Genomic DNA, 19,432 nt, shown 5'->3' on the forward strand with positions numbered 1-19,432 from the left:
CGTACCCAAAGTAAACTACCTGTTGCTCAGTCCCTGAAGCCAGGATATGCATATAATTGGTACCATTGGAAAGAAAACACTTTGACATTTGTAGAAATGTTAAAATAATGTAGGAGAATAGATATGGTAGGAGAAAGTCCAAAGAAAAACCAACCAGAATTTTTTTGAGAGACCATCCTCTTAGAAGGGTAAGTGAATGCTCCCTGGATGCAATTCCTATGGCTTCCACAGGGTGTCAGCAGTCTATGATCAAGGTTTCAGGCTTGTAACTTCAAAAACGAATAAGAAATATCAGTTTTAGTACAGTCTTGGAAATTTGTGTTTGTGCGTGCCATGACGACAGGACGCACCTGCTAAAATTTCCTATTGAACATACTTATTTCCATAAGAAACATAGTTTGATTACATTTTAGTTAAATAAAGGTAATTAAAAAATACATAAAAAACCTTGCAACACTCCCTGATCTACTGGGTGAGCAGACTTCTATTCCAGCCCAGCAATAATACACATTAATAATACACATTACTATCAACTCATTAGGTTTGATAAGGTGTGTTAGTGCTGGGCTAGAACATAAGCCTGCACACCCAGCATACATGAAGTAAAAGGATTGGCCTGCAACCGTTGTAATATGTTTGTAGCCTACGTTGTGTGTGACTTTTAAATGTATTGTTGTAAACAACATTTGCTAAAATAAGTACACATACAATGTGGTAGGAGAAGCAGAATTAGCTAGGTAACATAGAAAATGAAGATGTCTTATCTGCAGAATATGCTTATATGATTGAACTGTTGAACTCTTGTCTCCCTTCTGACTCTGGTGTTGCCAACTGCACTTCCTCCCTAATATGGGACTCAGTCACCTGGGACCCAGAGAGGGGAGAAGTCAGGCTTGTCTATCACATGTCCCTGTTGCTGTGCAGAATATCAGAAAGAGAATAGTGCAAAGGAGGTCAAAGGGGAATGTTGTTTCCACATGTAAATTTGTCTTTACCTATTGCAAACCATGTGAAGGGATGGCGTGAGTAATGGGGAACCAATCACTTGTCTCCACAATGTCTGTGCATCAGTCACCCCCTCCTTGGGCCTTGGGGGGATTGTTCTCTCCCCTAGTTCCCTTTTTAGCAAGTTGCAGACTAAGTAACAACAAATGTCCTTTTAAGTTCTTAGAAGTGAACAAAACAACAAGATATTTATATTTGGGGCCAATGTCTGGCACAGGATGTGTGGGGTTGGTGTCTAGAACCATTGCAACATCATCTCTGATGTTGCACCTGTCGTGTCTTTACTATCATTAACTGAAGACTGATAGTTTTTATCAAAGATTCTCTGTAATTAGTTATTACGCGATTAGACTGATTAATCATGTAACCGTAAATTCTTAGGAAGTCGGGGCACCAAGGAAAAATATTCAGATTACAAAGTTATAATTTCCTAAAATTATTTTTCAGATATTTTATCTGATCAATTAGTCTTCGAATTAATGAATTATTTACTTTACCTCACGTTAGTCTCATTCTAAACGTCGTAAATTGTTGGTTATCTGCACGAACCCAGTCTTCATTATGAGTCATCCATACATCAATTTTCTTAAATCATGTATTTATTACTAACTAAGTAATTCACAGAAATGCATAAATAAACAAATAAACAAGGTAAATATAATGATAGGAGAATGTGCCCTTGTGGGCTAAACCGGCATGGCGGCTTGTTAGACAAAAGGGGAAGTGGGGGTCAACTAAGAAGTCACTACAGAGTGATAATTATAACAATTGAAATGCTAATCCTTTACACATGAACGCTCACTCATTCGGGAACAATTGCAATCAATATATATACGTATTTACGCTCAGTGTGTCGTCTTGATCGCTGGTGAAAAGTTAGTCTTTTGTAGAATTGTCCGTCTCTCTACCTCTCTCTCTCTCTCGGTTGTGGTTAGAAGGGATAGTTCAGAGTTGAGTTGATTATTCTGTCACATTGTATAATGATAGGGGACAAGCTAACATTTTTCACTAACATTTTCAACCTGTCCCTGACTGAGTCTGTAATACCTACATGTGTCAAGTAGACCACCATAGTCCCTGTGCCTTAGGAATCGAAGGTAACCTGCCTAAATTATTACCGCCCGTAGCACTCATGTCGGTAGCCATGAAGTGCTTTTATAAGCTGGTCATGGCTCACAACAACAGCATTATCCCGGATATTCTAGACCCACTCCAATTCACATACCGCCCCAACAGATCCACAGATGACGCAATCTCAACCGCACTCCACACTGCCCTTTCCCACCCGGACAAAAGGAACATTACGTGAGAATGCTGTTCATTGACTACAGCTCAGCGTTCAACACATTAGTACCCACAAAGCTCATCACAAAGCTAAGGACCCTGGAACTTAACACCTCCCTCTGCAACTGGACCCTGGACTACCTGATGGGTTGCCCCCAGGTGGTGAGGGTAGGCAACAACACGTCTGCCATGCTGATCCTCAACACTGGTGCCTCTCAATACTGGGGCCCCTCAACTACGTGGCCAAACACGACTCCAACACCATCATTAAGTTTGCTGACGGCACAACAGTGGTAGGCCTGATCACCGACAACGATGAGACAGCATATAGGGAGGAGGTCAGAGACCTGGCCGTGTGGCGCCAGGACAACAACCTCTACCTTTTACTAATTTAAAAAATATATTTTTTATTTCACCTTTATTTAACCAGGTAAGCTAGTTGAGAACAAGTTCTTATTTTCAACTGCGACCTGGCCAAGATAAAAACAAAGCAGTGAGACAAAAAACAACAACACAGAGTTGCACATGGAATAAACAAGCGTACAGTCAATAACACAATAGAAAAACATTATGTTTATATACAGTGTGTGCAAATGGCGTGAGGAGGTAAGGCAATAAATAGGCCATAGTTGCGAAGTAATTACAATTCAGCAGATTAACACTGGAGTGATAGATCAGTAGATGATGATGTGCAAGTAGTGATACTGGTGTGCAAAAGGGCAGAAATGTAAATAAAAACAATATGAGGGTGAGGTAGGGAGATTGGGTGGGCCAGTTACAGATGGGTTATGTACAGCTGCAGCGAACGGTGAACTGCTCAAATAGCTGATGTTTAAAGTTAGTGAGGGAAATGTAAGTCTCCAGCTTCAGAGATTTATGCAATTCGTTCCAGTCACTGGCAGCAGAGAACTGGATGGAAAGGCGGACAAAGGAGGTGCTGGCTTTGCGGATGACCAGTGAGAAATACCTGCTGGAGCGGGTGCTACAGGTGGGTGTTGTTATCATGACGAGTGAGCTGAGGTAAGGCGGAGCTTTACCTAGCATAGACTTATAGATGACCTGGAGCCAGTGGGTCTGACGACGAATATGTAGCGAGGGCCAGCCGGCGAGAGCATACAGGTTGCAGTGGTGGGTGGTATAAGGGGCTTTGGTAACAAAACGGATGGCACTGTGATAGACTGCATCCAGTTTGCTGAGTAGAGTATTGGAAGCTATTTTGTGGATGACATCGCCAAAGTCGAGGATCGGTAAGATAGTCAGTTTTACTAGGGTAAGTTTGTCGGCGTGAGTGAAGGAGGTTCAGTGAAGGAGTACAAAACAATATATACATACAAAAAGTAAACGAGAGGACGACAAACCACGTGTGCACTGCTACACCATCCCTCAACGAGATCAAGACAAAGGAGATGATTGTGGACTACAGGAAAAAGAGGACCGAGCACGCCCCCATTCTCATTGATGGGGCTGTAGTGGAGCAGGTTGAGAGTTTCAAGTTGCTTGGTTTCCACATCACCAACAAACTAACATGGTCCAAGCACACCAAGACAGTCATGAACAGGGCACGACAGAACCTTTTTTTTTGTTTGTTTCACCTTTATTTAACTAGGCAAGTCAGTTTTGAACAATTTCTTATTTTCAATGCCAGCCTAGGAACACTGGGTTAACTGCCTTGTTCAGGGGCAGAACAACATATTTTTACCTTGTCAGCTCAGAGATTCGATCTTGCAACTTTTCGGTTACTAGTCCAATGCTCTAACCACTAGGCTACTTGCCACCTAGCGGCGATTCCCCATTAGGAGACTGAAAATATTTGGCATGGGTCCTCAGATCCTTAAAAGGTTCTACAGCTGCACCATTGAGAGCATCCTGACTGGTTGCACCATCCAGGACCTCTACCTCCAGGACCTCTGTGTCAGAGGAAGGCCCTAAAATTTATTAAGACTCCAGCCACCCTCGTCATAGACTGTTCTCTCTGCTACCACACAGCAAGCGGTACCGGAGCGCCAAGTCTAGGTCTAAGAGTCTTCTAAACAGCTTTTACCCCTAAGCCATAAGACTTCTGAACATCTAATCAAATGGCCACCCAGACTATTTGCATTGCCCCCCCCTCTTTTATACTGCTGCTACTCTCTGTTGTTATCATCTACAGTATATATAGTCACTTTAATAACTCTCCCTACATGTACATATTACCTCAACTAACCAGTGTCCCCGCACATGGACTCTGTACTTGTCACACCCTGACCATAGTTTGCTTTGTATGTTTCTATGTTTTGGTTGGTCAGGGTGTGATCTGAGTGGGCATTCTATGTTGGATGTCTTGTTTGTCTATTTCTATGTCTGGCCTGATATGGTTCTCAATCAGAGGCAGGTGTTAGTCATTGTCTCTGATTGGGAACCATTTTTAGGTAGCCTGTTTGGTGTTGGGTTTTTGTGGGTGATTGTTCCTGTGTTTGCACCAGATAGGGCTGTTTAGGTTTTCTCACGTTTTTTTGTTTTGTTAGTCTATTCATGTATAGGTTTCTTTATTAAAGAACCATGAATAGAAACCACGCTGCATTTTGATCCGCCTCTCCTTCAACTCAAGAAAAACGTTACAGTACTCCCCTGTATATAGTCTCGCTATTGTTATTTACTGCTGCTCTTTAATTCATTTATACTTTTATTTGTTATTCTTATTCGTATCAAACACCTGCATTTTGTGACTAATAAAATGTGATCTGATTTGAATTTCAGGAGCTGAATGGTAGTTTGATCATAGCACTCCTCTCACAGCTATACAAGTATTCCCTGAATTTACTCAGTTTGTTTGGAATGGGAAGTATACTCAGCATACCTCCAGCAGAAGTATTGGCCTGCTAGAGTTGTAATGCGTTTGTAGCCTACTTGTGTGACTTATATCCATAACATTTATATATAACATTTGCTAACATGAGTACACATTGCATACAATGGTGTAAGTTTCCTTTTTTACCTTTATAAACTCAACTTGCGTCTGTAAATATCTGTATTCATTATACTAGTATTATTTCCATAGCCTAGGCTACACTAATGGTCACGTTCCAAGTCCTATGCCTGTAAAGTGATTTGAACGCCAATCGGCTGCACTCCGGTACTGTACCTGCACCACGGTAGGAATTTATGTTTTACGACTCAATTTTAACCAAGATTAAAGTGAATAGTTAACTTGATTATGATGAATTATGTATTAATCAATAGCATAGTAGTTCTACAGTAGCTATAGAATGAACGTTGTAAAGTTGAAAAGATCAAATATAGACAAAAGTAACATTTAACTTTCGATTTTGATCATACTGTAGGTAGCCGATTGTATTACCTCATCTATCACTATTTATATCATACAACATAAAGATAAATGAAGAGAGTAGGTCTAAACCTAGCAACAACAAAAAATATCATGTCCTGTCATATTGATAATTATGTGTTAAATATACAGTCTGGGATTCGAAAAACAGCAGAGGCTGTTAAAGCTTTCATTTTAATATCCTCTGGGATTTTATTTAGCAGCTGAGATATGGGGCTGAAACGTAACCACTCTCATTTATAGACTGAGCTATGAATGAAAGGACATGATTATGCATTGATTGAAAATTATCGTTTTAACCATGGTTTAAAGTGGTACGGTGTTCCGTTTAAAATTAGAGTACATTGTTTACAAACAATGGAGTAAAACAATGTATTATTTTGTGTTCTTATGGTGTAAAACAGTGGAATTTAACAATAGTCAATGGCTGTATAATTCATTTAAACGTCCAATAATAGATGTACCAATCAAATAAACTTGATTATGATTAATTATTTGTTCATCAATAGCATAGTAGACTACAATACCTCAAGAATGAACATTGCAAAGTTGAAAATAAAATAAAAACGAAAGAAACATTTTACTTTCGATTTTGATCCCCATGACGCCACAAGATTTTATCTGACCGGTTTTGCAGGTGAACTACAAAACTCTGCAGCTGACTGTAGACTAGGCTAACCTACAGTGGGGAGAACAAGTATTTGATACACTACCGGTTTTGCAGGTTTTCCTACTTACAAAGCTTGTAGAGGTCTGTAATTTTTTATCATAGGTACACTTCAACTGTGAGAGACGGAATCTAAAACAAAAATCCAGAAAATCACATTGTATGATTTTTAAGTAATTATTTAGCATTTTATTGCATGACATAAGTATTTGATCACTTACCAACCAGTAAGAATTCCGGCTCTCACAGACCTGTTAGTTTTTCTTTAAGAAGCCCCCTGTTCTCCACTCATTACCTGTATTAACTGCACCTGTTTGAACTCGTTACCTGTATAAAAGTCACCTGTCCACACACTCAGTCAAACAGACACCAACCTCTCCACAATGGACAAAACCAGAAAGCTGTGTAAGGACATCAGGGATAAAATTGTAGATGGGCTACAGGACAATAGGCAAGCAGCTTGTTGGCGCAATTATTAGAAAATGGAAGACGTTCAAGATGACAGTCAATCACCCTCGGTCTGGGGTTCCATGCAAGATCTCACCTCGTGGGGCATCAATGATCATGAGGAAGGTGAGGTATCAGGCCAGAACTACAGGGCAGGACCTGGTCAATGACCTGAAGAGAGCTGGGACCACAGTCTCAAAGAAAACCATTAGTAACACACTACGCCGTCATGGATTAAAATCCTGCAGCGCACGCAAGGTCCCCCTGCTCAAGCCAGCGCATGTCCAGGCCCGTCTGAAGTTTGCCAATGATCATCTGGATGATCCAGAGGAGGAATGGGAGAAGGTCATGTGGTCTGATGAGACAAAAATAGAGCTTTTTGGTCTGAACTCCACTCGCCGTGTTTGGAGGAAGAAGAAGGATGAGTACAACCTCAAGAACACCATCCCAACTGTGAAGCATGGAGGTGGAAACATCATTCTTTGGGGATGCTTTTCTGCAAAGGGGACAGGACGACTGCACCGTATTGAGAGGAGGATGGATGGGGCCATGTATCGCGAGATCTTGGCCAACAACCTCCTTCCCTCAGTAAGAGCATTGAAGATGAGTCGTGGCTGGGTCTTCCAGCATGACAATGACCCGAAACACACAGCCAGGGCACCTAAGGGCAACGAGGGCTACGTAAGAAACATCTCAAGGTCCTGGAGTGGCCTAGCCAGTCTCCAGACCTGAACCCAATAGAAAATCTTTGGAGGGAGCTGAAAGTCCGTATTGCCCTTCTGGAGAAGGTCTGTATGGAGGAGTGGGCCAAAATCCCTGCTGTAGTGTGTGCAAACCTGGTCAAGAACTACAGGAAACGTAGGATCTCTGTAATTGCAAACAAAGGTTTCTGTACCAAATATTAGGTTCTGCTCTTCTTATGTATCAAATACTTATGTCATGCAATAAAATGCAAATTAATTACTTAAAAATCATACAATGTGATTTTCTGGATTTTTGTTTTAGATTCCGCCTCTCACAGTTGAAGTGTACTTATGATAAAAATTACAGACCTCTACATGCTTTGTATGTAGGAAAACCTGCAAAATCGGCAGTGTATCAAATACTTGTTCTCCCCACTGTATGTGGCATTGGTAGCCTATTTCATTAGCTCATCCATCACTATTCACATCATATACAAATATACACCAGTTTATTTGGTGCACCAAACCGTTCACAAAAATTAAGCGTGATTCGTCACTCCAGAGAATTCGTTTCCACTGCTCCAATGGGGCGAGCTTTACACCACTCCAGATGACGCTTGACATTGCGCATGGTTATTATAGGCTTGTGTGCGGTTGCTCGGCCAACAAACAGTTATTTTGGAATTTGGTAGTGAGTATTGCAACTTTTTGTTTGCGCTAAGCACTTCAGCACGCAGCGGTCCTGTTCTGTGAGCTTGTGTGGTATACCACTTCCCAGCTGAGCAGTTGTTGCTCCTAGAGATTGAAACGTCTCAATAATAACACTTACAGTTGACTTGGGAAGCTCTAGCAGGGCAGAAATTTGAAGAACTGACTTGTTGGAAAGGTGGCATCTTATGACGGTGCCACTTTGAAAGTCACTGAACTCTTCAGTAAGGCCATTCTACTGCCCGTGTTTGTCTATGGAGATTGCATGGCAGTGTGGTCGATTCTATACACCTGTCTGCAACAGGTGTGGCTGGAATAGCCGAATCCACTCATTTGAAAGGGTGTCCACACACGTCTGTGTATATATAGTGTATATTATTATGCTCACTCAACTGTGCCTCACAAGTAATACAAAAAATTATATATTACCATTGTGATCATATAGATTTTGGAAATATAATTTTCAGAAGAACAACATTGGCAGGGCAATTCAAGCATAGTGATAATGTTTTTCAAGATGTTCAAACGTTCATAGATGACCAGCAGGGTCAAATCATAACTATGATGGCTATAGATGGTGCAACAGTTCAACACCTCAGGAGTAAATGTCAGTTTGCTTTTCATGGCAGATGTTCAAAAGTTTCTCTCCCTGCAGTGGCAGGTAGGCAAGGTATTTTATGCTAATGAGATAGTAGTGTCCCCTCTTTCCTGCTTATAGTACTTCCTTATACCTTAGCACTTATTTGTACTTTATCAGTGTGACCTTTGACCAGTGGCGACCCACCTTTGACCAGAGCCCCTCCTGTTTTGAGCCCCACCTGTTTAGCTAAAAAAATATATAATAATAAATAAATAAATATTTTTTTTTGCATATATCATATATCAGTTTGCAAATAATGTTAAAAAAAATGTAAAAAACATGTTTTCTTTCTTGCTTTCTTGAGTAAGGCAGCTCCAAAATGCAGGTGTTTGATTAAGGCAGTCCCCCGCACCTCTCTGATTCAGAATGCGGAAAACACATTTCAGTTGAATGCATTCAGTTGTACAACTGACTAGGTATTCCCCTTTCCCCGTTCACCCTAGCTCAATTCTTTCTGTGTTGGTGGGGTAGCCAGCGGAAAATACGGAGCATAGGAGCTAGTAATGTTCTCTAGTTGCGGCCTGATTGGCTCAGTCTTCTGTCACTCATGGGGACACTATGTCAACACAAAATCTATGGGGAGAGATCGAAAATTCAAACCCCTTGGGTGCTGCCATAGAGTTACATTAGATGTGCCCATCCACAAAGGCTCAAGGTCATTGGCCACAGACAAAATTACGTCAAATCAGGTTATATGTCCCACAGCTTCAACATCATACATTCAAAGTCTTAGCTAGCAACCATCATCATGAATGAAGTCAACAATCTACTGGCAAATCCTTTACAATCGGTGTCATATGAAGAGAAACTATAAAGAGAAATTATAGATACAATGTATCTGTGCTCATCGGCCTTTGGACAAGTTGGAAATCACTAATTCAACAATGAATGGTTTGGTAGGAATCAGTGGCTAACTCCAAGCATTGCAAAGTAAATACTGGCCTGCTATTCAGTGGAGTGTGTGTGGTCCAAGTCTGGGTTTAAGTGTCTCTTTTCCAAGCTTATAAGGACAAACATTCAACACTGGTGTCACGACTTCCGCCGAAGCCGGTCCCTCTCCTTGTTCGGGCAACGTTCGGCGGTCGACGTCACCGGTCTTCTAGCCATCGCCGCTCCACCTTTCATTTTCCATTTGTTTTGTCTTGTTTTCCTGCACACCTGGTTCACATCTCCTCATAATTACTATGTGTATTTAACTCTGTTCCCTCCATGTCTGTGTGGGGTATTGTTTACTGGCAAGGTTGGCACGCTTCCGGCTGGTATTGTGCCGGGTTTTGTTTTGTACCCGTGCTTTGTGGCAGCCGGTACTTTGTACTTGGTTATTGTACTTTGTATTGCCTCATCTCTGCTCTCCTGCGCCTGACTTCCATGCACCAGTTACACCCACCATTTGACAGAATACCCCACCCTCAATGGAGTCAGCAGGAGCAGGTGCCCCTGTTTTAGGGGTAGAGGAGCGTGTCCAGGAACACACAGCGATGCTCCACCATCTCGGCGGCGCCATGGACCGTGTCGTCCAAACAATGGACCGCTGGGAGAGACAGGGAGTCCCTCTAGCACCTCCACCAGCACAACAGGGGCCTCCACTTCTCACTCCCCCTGTACCCGGTTCCAGGTGTATTCGTCTCGCCCTCCCCAGGGAGTACGATGGGACTCCCCAGTGTTTCCTGCTGCAGTTGGAGTTATACCTGGCGGCCGTCCACCCGGCTCCTTCGGGCCATGAGAGGGTGTCCGCCCTCGTCTCATGCCTCTCGGGGAAAGCCCTGGAGTGTACAAACACCGTGTGGGTGGAAGGAGATGCGGTGCTGGACCACTTAGAGGAGTTCACCCGTCGTTTCCGAGCAGTCTTCGACCACCCGCCCAATGGTAGAACGTCTGGGGAACTTCTCTTTCACCTGCGTCAGGGGACGAGGAGCACCCAGGATTTCGCTCTGGACTTTCGGATCCTGGCCGCCGGAGCAGGATGGAACGGCAGGGCCCTGATTGACCACTATCGCTGCAGCCTGCGCAAGGATGTCCGTCAGGAGTTGGCCTGCCTCACCTTTGACCAGCTGGTGGACCTGTCCATCCGGCTGGATAACCTGCTGGCCACCAGCGGACATCCAGATCGGGCTTTGTTGGTTCCATCCTCCATCACCACTGCTCCGATACCTATGGAGCTGGGAGGTGCTGCGCTTAGAGAGGCCGGAGGAGGGGCCTTCTCGTGCACCATCTGTGGCCACAGAGGTCACACTGCTGGTCGGTGTCGAGTTTGTTCCTCTGGGGGTCGAGGCAACAGGCTCTAGCGTCACCCCAGGTGAGTCGGCACCATTCTCACCCAGAGCCCTATGTTGCACACCTGTTTTTGCATGTCATTTTTCCTGGGTTTTCCCCGCAATCCCAGCATAAGGTTCTCGTCACTTCAGGCGCGGATGGGAATTTTATAGACAGAGCATTCGCTCATAGTTTAGGGATACCTATTGTTCCAGTGGCTGTGCCCTTCCCACTTCACGCCTTAGACCATGGGTGTCAAACTCTGGCCCGTGGGCCAAATTTGGCCCGCGAGACAATACCAAATTACTACTAGAGCTGGCCCGCCGGTATTATACAGCGCATTCACCACTAATACTACGAATCCCATAATGCTCTGCTGTTTTCGCGCGCCAATCAGGACAGGACCCAGAAACGCTCTCTCCTCTGTGACAGTAGTCATAGCAACATAGACGCTACAACTGTCAGCGAGCTAACCCTTCCCAAAAATGGCGAAAAGAAAGGCAGAAAACAGAAGCTTTCTGGACAAGTGGGAGGCAGAATATCTGTTTACATATGTAAAAGACAAACCTGTTTGTCTTGTTTGTGGAGTCAACATGGCTGTAAGTAAGGAGTACAACATTAGACGACACTATGAAACGAAACACCATGACAAATACAAGGACCTGGACATGACTCAAAGGAGCCAGAAAGTAGAGGAGATGAAAAGAAGTTTGGTTTCACAACAGAATATGTTTTAAAAAGCCACATCACAAAGCAAGGCTGCTGTAAAGGCTAGTTATATAGTGGCAGCAGAGATCGCAAAATCAGCCCGGCCCTTTAATGAAGGAGAGTTCATGAAAAAGTGCATGATGAAGGTTTGTGACCTCGTATGCCCAGAGAAAAAACAAGCATTTTCAAACGTGAGCCTGAGCAGGAACACAGTAGCTGATCGCACATGTGATCTTGCCACCAATCTGTATGACCAGCTGATGGAAAAGGGAAAAGATTTTGTTGCGTTCTCCCTCGCTGTGGATGAGACGCATCTAAAACTGCTCAGCTGTCAGTCTTCATCCGTGGAGTGGACTCAAATCTGTGTGTTACGGAGGAGCTATTAGGATTCAAATCAATGCATGGCACAACCACAGGAAAGAAAATCTTTGAGGTTTCCAAATGTAACTGAAATAAAGCTGCCGTGGGATAAACTCGTTGGATTAACGACAGATGGTGCGCCAGCGATGTGCGGTAAAAAGAGTGGACTGGTGGGCATGGTTCGGGAGAAGATGCGGGAAGAGAACTGTGCAGGTGAGCTAACTGTTTACCACTGCATCATACATCAGGAAGCACTGTGTGCCAAAGCCCTAAAGATGGAACATGTTATGACCACAGTAACACAGGTAGTTAACTTTATAAGAGCCAAAGGTCTAAATCAGCGCCAGTTTAAATCTTTTCTGGAGGAGTGTGGTGTGGAATACGCAGACGTGCCGTATCACACAGAGGTGAGATGGCTAAGCAGAGGAAAAGTACTGAACAGATGTTTCGAGCTGCGTGAGGAAATATGTAAATTCCTGGAAACCAAAGGGAAGGATACAGCAGAGCTCCGGGAGCAAAAGTTCCTGTGTGAGCTGGCCTTTCTCTGTGACATCTCGAGCCATCTCGATGCGCTGAACCTGCAGCTTCAGGGGCGGGGGCGCATCATCACAGACATGTACGCTGCAGTGAGGGCCTTCAAAACTAAACTGTGCCTGTGGGAGAATCAGATGCTGCAAGGAAACCCTTGCCATTTTCCCTGCTATGCAAGTTTGAACTGCTTAGTAATCCCTTCGCAGTTGATGTGGAAAATGCACCAACCAACATCCAAATGGAGCTGATTGAACTCCAGTGCAACGACACGCTGAAGTCAAAGTATGATGCTGTGGGGGCCGCACAGTTTCCACGGTTCATCCCTGACACAATGCCTCAGCTCCGCACCCAAGTTGCTCAGATGCTCTCCATGTTCGGCAGCACTTATCTATGCGAGCAACTTTTCTCCTCGATGAAGATGACCAAAACAACTCACAGGAGACGTCTGACTGATGAACATCTTCGCTCGATACTGAGGATTTCTTCAGCTCAGAGCTTGAGCCCAGACATTGATGAACTAGCATCCAAGAAGAGATGCCAGGTATCTGGCTTGGGCACATCAGATTAGACCAGTGTGCAATAATTAACGTTTTCTTTATGCACTTTTTCTTGCTACAAGGCATGGGCTTGAATGGTTGATTGATTTATTATCATTTTATTTGTAAAATTATTAGCCAGTGGAAAAAGTTGATTTTGGTATTTAAATCAGAAGGCTGCAAATAGAAAAGAGGCATACAATTTTTATTTAAATTGTATTTATTTAATAAATGAATGCCATTGATGTGTTTTTTCATTTGAAATTCGATTTTGCATGTATCCACTATTAAATTATATATTGTATGGTAATAAGCGATGCTTGTTCCATATTCAATGTTAAAGAAAAACTTGTTTGGGTCCATATTAAAAGGTCAATTTGTTCAATGTTGGCCCGTGACTTTGTTCAGGTTTTACATTTTGGCCCACTGGGTATTTGAGTTTGACACCCCTGCCTTAGACAGTCGACCATTAGGGTCAGGGTTGATTAGGGAGGCCACCGCTCTCCTGGGCATGGTGATGCCGGGGGGTCACAAGGAGAGAATCAGTCTCTTCCTCTTTGACTCTCCTGCGTTTCCCGTGGTGCTAGGCCTACCCTGGTTAGCCTGTCATGACACCACTGTTTCATGGCAACGGAGGGCTCTCACGGGGTGGTCGCGAGAGTGCTCGGGGAGGTGTTTAGGAGTTTCCGTTCGTGCTACTACGGTGGAAAGTCCAGACCAGGTCCGGGGGGATTGTGCGATAAATCTCTTGGTAGACACCACACTTCCCAGGAGTCACGTGTATCCCCTGTCACAGGCGGAGACGGCGGCTATGGAAACATGTGTCTCCGAATCCCTGCGTCAGGGGTTCATTCGGTCCTCTACTCCACCCCTGTGCCTCCTCAAGTTTCTTTTTTGTGAAGAAGAAGGAGGGAGGTCTGCGCCCGTGTATTGACTATCGAGGCCTAAACCAGATCACTGTGAGTTACAGTTACCCGCTACCTCTCATAGCCACAGCGATTGAGTCAATGCACAGGGCGCGCTTCTTCACCAAACTAGATCTCAGGAGCGCTTACAACCTGGTGTGTATCCGGGAGGGAGACGAGTGGAAGACGGCGTTCAGTACTACCTCAGGGCATTATGAGTACCTGGTCATGCCGTACGGGTTGATGAATGCTCCATCAGTCTTCCAAGCCTTTGTAGACAAGATTTTCAGGGACCTGCACGGGCAGGGTGTAGTGGTGTATATTGATGACATTCTGATATACTCTGCTGCACACGCTGAGCATGTGTCCCTGGTGCGCAATGTGCTTGGTCGACCGTTGGAGAATGACCTGTACGTCAAGGCTGAGAAATGCTTGTTCTTCCAGCAGTCCGTCTCCTTCCTAGGGTACCGCAGGTAGCGGCTCCCATTACCTCACTGCTGAAGGGGGGACCGGTACGTTTGCAGTGGTCGGCTGAAGCGGACAGGGCTTTTGGTCACCTGAGGGCTCTGTTTACCTCGGCTCACGTGCTGGCCCATCCGGGCGTCTGTACGTTCCGTCTGCTGTCCGTGACCGGGCTGATCTATTGAGCCCACACGTCACCTTCCTCTAGTCATCTAGGCATCGATCGGACGGTGCGCTGTCTGAGTGGGAAATACTGGTGGCCCACTTTGGCTAAGGATGTGAGATTTATATTTCCTTCTGCTCGGTGTGTGCTCAGTGTAAGGCTCCTAGGCACCTGCCCAGAGGTAAGCTACACCCCTTACCCATTCCACAACGATCCACAACCTGTCGACCGATTTCCTTACCGATCTCCCCCATCACAGGGAAACACCACGATCCTGGTTGTTGTGGATTGTTTCTCTAAGTCCTGCCGTCCCCTTCCTCTGTCCAGTCTCCCTACAGCCCTTCAGACTGCGGAGGCCTTGTTTACGCACGTCTTCTTGCACTACGGGGTGCCTGAGGATATAGTGTCTGATCTGGGTTTCCAGGACACTTCGAGGGTCTGGAGGGCGTTCATGGAACGTCTGGACGCCGGTTCTGGCGCCTTGGCATCCGAGTCAGACTGAGGCTCCTGCGGTGAACGACGCGGTTCAGGCGCGCTGAGGAGATATGGGGCGCCGCCCATGTTCACCTACAGCGGGCCATGCTGCGCCAGAATGCCAGCGCAGACCGTCACCACAGTGAGGCCCCGGTGTTCCCCGGTCGTCTGGCTCTCGACCCGAAACCTGCCCCTCCGCCTGCGCTGCCGGAAGCTGGGACCGCGGTTTGTGGGGCCATTTAATGTCCTGGGTAGACTGAATGAGGTGAGTTAAAGGTTACAGCTTTCCCTCGATTACCGCCTGTATCCAGGATTGTGTAAATCTATCCGCATGCTCATTCGCATAACACAACGTTAACTATTCATGAAAATCACAAATGAAATGAAATTAATCTATTTGCTCTCAAGCTTAGCCTTTTGTTAACAACATTGCCATCTCAGATTTTCAAAATATGCTTTTGAACCATAGCTAAACAAGCATTTGTGGTACAGTATTGATAGCCCAGCATAGGATTTATGCCTGGCTTTCAGCATGCAACATTTTCACAAAAAAACAGAAAAGGATTCAAATAAAATCATTTACCTTTGAAGAACTTCAGATGTTTTCAATGAGGAGACTCTCAGTTAGATAGCAAATGTTCCGTTTTTACAAAAAATGTTATTTTTGTTGACAGATCGGTCCATTTTCTTCATCATTCTTCATCACGTTTGGGTAAGAAAAAAAACGAAAATTAAGTCATTAAAACGCTAACTTTTTTCCAAATTAACTCCATAATATCGACAGAAACATGGCAAACCGATGTTTAGAATCAATCCTCAAGGTGTTTTTCACATATCTATCGACGATAAAATCCTTCGTGGCAGTTGACTTTCTCTTCTGAAGAAATGGAACGCGCATGGACCTACAGATTACGCAATAATTTCGACACAGGACACCGGGCGGGACACCAGGTAAATGTAGTCTCTTATGGTCAATCTTCCAATGATATGCCTACAAACACGTCACAATGCTGCAGACACCTTGGAGAAACGACACAAAGGGCAGGCTCATTCCTGGCGCATTGACAGCCATATAAGGAGACATTGGAACACAGCGCCTTCAGAATCTGGGGCATTTCCTGTATGAAACTTCAGCTTGGTTTCGCCGGTAGCATTAGTTCTGGGGCACTCACAGATAATATCTTTGCAGTTTTGGAAACGTCAGAGTTTTGTCTTTCCAAGGCTGTCAATCCCATGCATAGTCGAGCATCTTTTCGTGACAAAATATTGCGCTTAAAACGGGCACGTCTTTTTATCCAATAATGACATAGCGCCCCCATAGGTTGAAGAGCTTAACAAATCAAAAACTGAAAAATTGGGCGTGCAAAATTATTCAGCCCCTTTACTTTCAGTGCAGCAAACTCTCTCCAGAAGTTCAGTGAGGATCTCTGAATGATCCAATGTTGACCTAAAAGACTAATGATGATAAATACAATCCACCTGTGTGTAATCATGTCTCCGTATAAATGCACCTGCACTGTGATAGTCTCAGAGGTCCATTAAAAGCGCAGAGAGCATCATGAATGACAAGGAACACACCAGGCAGGTCCGAGATACTGTTGTGAAGAAGTTTAAAGCCGGATTTGGATACAAAAAGATTTCCCAAGCTTTAAACATCCCAAGGAGCACTGTGCAAGCGATAATATTGAAATGGAAGGAGTATCAGACCACTGCAAATCTACCAAGACCTGGCCGTCCCTCTAAACTTTCAGCTCATACAAGGAGAAGACTGATCAGAGATGCAGCCAAGAGGCCCATGATCACTCTGGATGAACTGCAGAGATCTACAGCTGAGGTGGGAGACTCTGTCCATAGGACAACAATCAGTCGTATATTGCACAAATCTGGCCTTTATGGAAGAGTGGCAAGAAGAAAGCCATTTCTTAAAGATATCCATAAAAGGTGTTGTTTAAAGTTTGCCACAAGCCACCTGGGAGACACACCAAACATGTGGAAGAAGGTGCTCTGGTCAGATGAAACCAAAATTGAACTTTTTGGCAACAATGCAAAACGTTATGTTTGGCTTAAAAGCAACACAGCTCATCACCCTTAACACACCATCCCCACTGCCAAACATGGTGGTGGCAGCATCATGGTTTGGGCCTGCTTTTCTTCAGCAGGGACAGGGAAGATGGTTAAAATTGATGGGAAGATGGATGGAGCCAAATACAGGACCATTCTGGAAGAATGACTCCTGATGGAGTCTGCAAAAGACCTGAGACTGGGACGGAGATTTGTCTTCCAACAAGACAATGATCCAAAACATAAAGCAAAATCTACAATGGAATGGTTCAAAAATAAACATATCCAGGTGTTAGAATGGCCAAGTCAAAGTCCAGACCTGAATCCAATCGAGAATCTGTGGAAAGAACTAAAAACTGCTGTTCACAAATGCTCTCCATCCAACCTCACTGAGCTCGAGCTGTTTTGCAAGGAGGAATGGGAAAAAATGTCAGTCTCTCGATGTGCAAAACTGATAGAGACATACCCCAAGCGACTTACAGCTGTAATTGCAGCAAAAGGTGGCGCTACAAAGTATTAACTTAAGGGGGCTGAATAATTTTGCACGCCCAATTTTTCAGTTTTTGATTTGTTAAAAAAGTTTGAAATATCCAATAAATGTCGTTCCACTTCATGATTGTGTCCCACTTGTTGTTGATTCTTCGCCAAAAAATACAGTTTTATATCTTTATGTTTGAAGCCTGAAATGTGGCAAAAAGTTGCAGATTTCAAGGGGGCCGAATACTTTCGCAAGGCACTGTAGATAAGGAGGGATTGTCCCCTTTACAATGACTGATTGTCGACCTCCTGGACCTCTTGAATTTATTTTCCACTACATGACTTTGGTACCAGAGAGAGTTCTCTGAGAGTTCTCATTTACAACTGCGACCTGGCCAAGATAAAGCAAAGCAGTGCGACAAAAAACAACACATGGGATAAACAAAAGTACAGTCAATAACAATAGAAAAATCTATATACAGTGTATGCAAATGGAGTAAGGAGGTAAGGCAATAAATATGTCATAGTAGCGAAGTAATTACAATTTAGCAAATTAACACTGGAGTGAATGATGTGCAGATGATGATGTAGTAGAAATACTGGTGTGCAAAAGAGCAGAAAAGTAATTAAAAACAATATGGGGATGAGGTAGGTAGTTGGATGGGCTATTTACAGATGGGCTGTGTACAGCTGCAGCGATCGGTGAGCTGCTCAGATAGCTGTTGCTTAAAGTTAGTGAGGGAGATATAAGTCTCTCTGATTTTTTGCAATTCGTTCCAGTCATTGGCAGCAGAGAACTGAAAGGAAAGGCAGCCAAAGTAGGTATTGGCTTTGGGGATGACCAGTGAGATATGCCTGCAGGAGAGCGTGCTATTAGTGTTGTTATGGTGACCAGTGAGCTGAGATAAGGCGGAGCTTTACCTAGCGAAGACTTATAGATGACCTGGAGCCTGTGGTTCTGGCGATGAATATGGGGGCCAGCCAACGAGAGCATACAGGTCGCAGTGGTGGGTGGTATATGGGGCTTTGGTGACAAAACGGATGGCACTGTGATAGACTGCATCCAATTTGCTGAGTAGAGTGTTGGAGGCTATTTTGTAAATGACATCGCCAAAGTCAAGGATTGGTAGGATAGTCAATTTTATGAGGGTATGTTTGGCAGCGTGAGTGAAGTAGGCTTTGTTGCGAAATAGGACTCTGATTCTGGATTTAATTTTGGAATGGAGATGCTTAATATGAGTCTGGAAGGAGAGTTTACAGTCTAGCCAGAAACCTAGGTATTTGTAGTTGTCAGAACCGTCCAGAGTAGTGCTTATATTTAGCTTATATTTAGTTTTACTAGCATTTAAGAGCAGTTGGAGGCCACGGAAGGAGTGTTGTATGGCATTGAAGCTTATTTGGAGGTTTGTTAACACAGTGTCCAAAGAAGGGCCAGGTGTATACAGAATGGTGTTGTCTGTGTAAAGGTGGATCAAGGAATCACCCGCAGCATCATTGATATCATTGATATATACAGAGAAAAGAGTCGGCCGAGAATTGAACCCAGTGGTACCTCCATAGAGACCGCCAGAGGTCCGGACAACAGGCCCTCCGATTGTACACACTGAACTCTATTTTAGAAGTAGTTGGTGAACCAGGCAAGGCAGTCATTTGAGAAACCAAGGCTGTTGAGTCTGCCGATAAGAATACGGTGATTGATAGAGTCGAAAGCCTTGGCCAGGTCGGTGAAGACGGCTGCACAGT

The 19,432-nt window shown here is 44.2% G+C and overlaps 1 long non-coding RNA gene across 2 annotated transcripts in view; it reads left to right on the top strand.

The window, feature by feature from the left end:
* Nucleotides 1-5,354: 5,354 nt before the first annotated feature.
* LOC118373827 (uncharacterized) overlaps nt 5,355-19,432 on the top strand; it is a 29,015-nt gene continuing 14,937 nt past the window's right edge. Inside the window, exon 1 of one of the 2 annotated variants that reach the window (XR_004823486.2) lies at nt 5,355-5,420. This is a non-coding gene — a long non-coding RNA (uncharacterized LOC118373827). The remainder of the gene's footprint in view (nt 5,421-19,432) is intronic. The other variant, XR_004823487.2, reaches the window with a different exon arrangement.

The sequence above is a fragment of the Oncorhynchus keta genome, chromosome 31 (assembly GCF_023373465.1).
Source record: "Oncorhynchus keta strain PuntledgeMale-10-30-2019 chromosome 31, Oket_V2, whole genome shotgun sequence".
Taxonomy (NCBI): domain Eukaryota; kingdom Metazoa; phylum Chordata; class Actinopteri; order Salmoniformes; family Salmonidae; genus Oncorhynchus; species Oncorhynchus keta.